Raw genomic sequence first — 3712 nt, forward strand, 5'->3', positions numbered from 1 at the left:
GGGTTTACACCCACATCGTTTCACTGCTATCTGAGGTGGTGCTGCTAACTCCAAGTTGGAATGAAATTCTTCATAAATAGTGTTGAAGCCTAAAAAATTATTATACAAAAATGGCTAAATTTAAAATTTGAATTAAGAAAGTGAATTATAATTTAAAAATATGGAACTATTTTTTTTAATAATAAGAATATAATGGAACTCAGCTGAGACCTGTGAAGATGTCTGAAATGAAGATGTTTAAAGATTATGAAAATAATGCGTTCGATTCCAAAGAAAATCGAACATTTAGAAAATTATAAATAAATGATATAAATTTCCATAACCTCTAAAGTTGTAGTCATAAAGAGTATGAACTAATATCGCAACTCACGTCGGCGTTGAGTACCCACTGTTTTTGTCTGCTTCTGCGTCACTTCCGCAATAGTTTGCGGAATACGTAGCACGGTTTCGCAACAGCTTAGCGGGATAGCAGGAATATGTAATAGTCGCGTTAGAGTTATCCCCCTGTTTGCGAAAGGCGGATGGTTTGTTTGTTTCGCTCGAACATAACATGGAGCAGTCGAGAGGAAACACAATTGACGTTAAGAAGACGCCCTCACGTCCCCCCACATGGAGAGAGCAGAAATGATGCGATGGAGCAGAACTAGTCTTGCGTATGGATAAACCACTGATAAAGATATGGATGGAACAATTTCTTCGTTTGATACGGTCTGATAAAATTCGAACTTGAATATTCATCGATTCATCGTTTCCTGTAGCTGGAGCTCCGATAGTTGGGGACACAGCCAGGAATAAAGATTTTCCTGTCGCTGTTATTTTGCGCCGTGATCTCTTCAACAGGAACCTTGAACTTCATGTCGTGAATAAGAATCACTTGCTTGCAAAACTCACTTTTACTATATTTTTGTTGTTGTTTGTTTCGCAGCTATCTGAATAGAAAAGTTTCCATGTATTGATTGGTTTAAGCCCATTAAAGCGAAGAGAGAGGAAAACTATGCCAGTAGTGGATGGTTGACGTATTATTAAATATATGTTATTATGTTATTATGTATTATGTATTAAATATATGTTGTTAAAAATATGTTGATAATAATATTCGATGTTGTGTAGAGCTACTACACAACGCATTTAAATACTCAAAATGAAACGCTTGAAACGAATCTTGATACCAACTGATGATATGATTTCGGAAGGTAGTCTTCCGACGCATGCTAATAATTTTTCCAACAGTTGTCCGAAAAGTGACATCAGAGGAATCAACTTCATCATCATAATCATATGCATCGTTATCTCCATCGTTCTCATCTCTGTCAGCGCTTGACGTCATCCCCTGTGGGAAAACAATTTTCTCACAGCCAGCGAAATTTCGGCCACATGGCAAATTCCAGAAGAAATTCATTTTCGACCTAGGGTTTCTATGAATAGGAAAGAATCTGGGGTTACGTTTGGGAGTGATGAGTAAATATAGCGCTGTCACAAACGTTCTGGAACAAAATTGGAGGTGGCTACAAGAAGAACCGTTTGCCAAAAATGCTTGTTTTCTGTAAAAAGCACCATAAGGATGAAGATATAGTGTTCTGGCCGGACCTAGCTTAATGTCACTTGGTTTGTACCCCTAAAACATATCTTAGGCGCGGCCAATCGAGTCATATTCGTACCAGTTGGTGCACGAAAACGGTTGAGCCACCACAGCTCAACAACTCAAATGCTGCATAATCAGATGTGTCAAAGAAGTGGACCTCAAGGTGGTGCAGACCTTGATGGGCGGGTTCCGGGAATCTTGAGGAAGATTGGAGATGGCTATCTGTCATCTATTCTAAATCTATTTCGGATGACTATCTGTCATCTAAGGGCACTATCTGTCTAATTGTTTTACACTTCAAACGCACATTGTATGAACTTGTGAAAATGTAATAAAAAATTGAATTAAAAAAAATCTTTCATCAAACGTGTTTTCGTTTTATCTCGCTACATGTCACTCACCCGTTATATCACAAGAAAAGTACACTTGAAATATATTAGGTTGGGAAAAATCAATCTATTATTTTTGGGAAAAATTCAAAACCTTTTTGATATGCTTCGGATTGTCCGAGTTGGGTTAAATTAGTAAATATGTATTGTTGTAAAACTTGTTGCCATTAAATAGGTAGCTTCATAATGCCTATCTCATAGACGCTTGGTCCTTGGCGAAAAACACTAGCAATAGATTTTTACAATTTTCTGTTGATCCCAATTTCTTGTCACCCAGGGAGTTATGCAATGCGAGAAAAGGGTTCCCACAACACCTCTACTGTTTGTCAATTTTGAATGTTTCTGGACAATCGCTACCTTGGAACGGCCCATTTGTTGACATTAAAGATCTGAATTTAGTGTATTGCTCTGAAAAAATAGAAAAAAAAGAAAATTTTAAAAATTAATTGCGCGTATTTCACTGTTACAGTATCGACATCATAAACACCATTTACAATTTCAGCGATCAAAAATTTATAAATGAAAAAGAGGTAAATGTACCGAATTTTATCTCTCTTGACATCCATTGCTAACGTCCTGTAACTCACAACTGAATGGAACAAACAAGAAACAGCAAAAAATGTTTTTTAGAGTGAACTGTCACCATTACAACGATCCACAACTTGAAATTGTATGAACGATATTACGCGAGATATTGATCACGAAAGCTGGCCACCGAAAAAACAATGGACTACTTTTTCCCAAACCTAATATAAACGTATGAACATTAACAAAGATCGTGTAGTTTTTATAAATGAATTATAAATTTGAATAGCAAATAGAATGAAATAAAAACATCATAAAAGAAACCTGGGAACAAAGAATATACAATTAAATAAATTAAAGTATGAAAAACGAACTTTTTTGGCTCATACAAATCAATTAATTCTAAATCAGAGTAAGTTTCCAATACTAGTGATATTGTATAAAACAAAATATACACTGGTATGCAGAATATACTTGAAATAAAAACATAAACAAAGGCAAAGGCAAAGGCAAAGGCAAAGGCAAAGGCAAAGGCAAAGGCAAAGGCAAAGGCAAAGGCAAAGGCAAAGGCAAAGGCAAAGGCAAAGGCAAAGGCAAAGGCAAAGGCAAAGGCAAAGGCAAAGGCAAAGGCAAAGGCAAAGGCAAAGGCAAAGGCAAAGGCAAAGGCAAAGGCAAAGGCAAAGGCAAAGGCAAAGGCAAAGGCAAAGGCAAAGGCAAAGGCAAAGGCAAAGGCAAAGGCAAAGGCAAAGGCAAAGGCAAAGGCAAAGGCAAAGGCAAAGGCAAAGGCAAAGGCAAAGGCAAAGGCAAAGGCAAAGGCAAAGGCAAAGGCAAAGGCAAAGGCAAAGGCAAAGGCAAAGGCAAAGGCAAAGGCAAAGGCAAAGGCAAAGGCAAAGGCAAAGGCAAAGGCAAAGGCAAAGGCAAAGGCAAAGGCAAAGGCAAAGGCAAAGGCAAAGGCAAAGGCAAAGGCAAAGGCAAAGGCAAAGGCAAAGGCAAAGGCAAAGGCAAAGGCAAAGGCAAAGGCAAAGGCAAAGGCAAAGGCAAAGGCAAAGGCAAAGGCAAAGGCAAAGGCAAAGGCAAAGGCAAAGGCAAAGGCAAAGGCAAAGGCAAAGGCAAAGGCAAAGGCAAAGGCAAAGGCAAAGGCAAAGGCAAAGGCAAAGGCAAAGGCAAAGGCAAAGGCAAAGGCAAAGGCAAAGGCAAAGGCAAAGGCAAAGGCAAA

The sequence above is a fragment of the Toxorhynchites rutilus genome, chromosome 3 (genome assembly GCF_029784135.1).
Source record: "Toxorhynchites rutilus septentrionalis strain SRP chromosome 3, ASM2978413v1, whole genome shotgun sequence".
Taxonomy (NCBI): domain Eukaryota; kingdom Metazoa; phylum Arthropoda; class Insecta; order Diptera; family Culicidae; genus Toxorhynchites; species Toxorhynchites rutilus.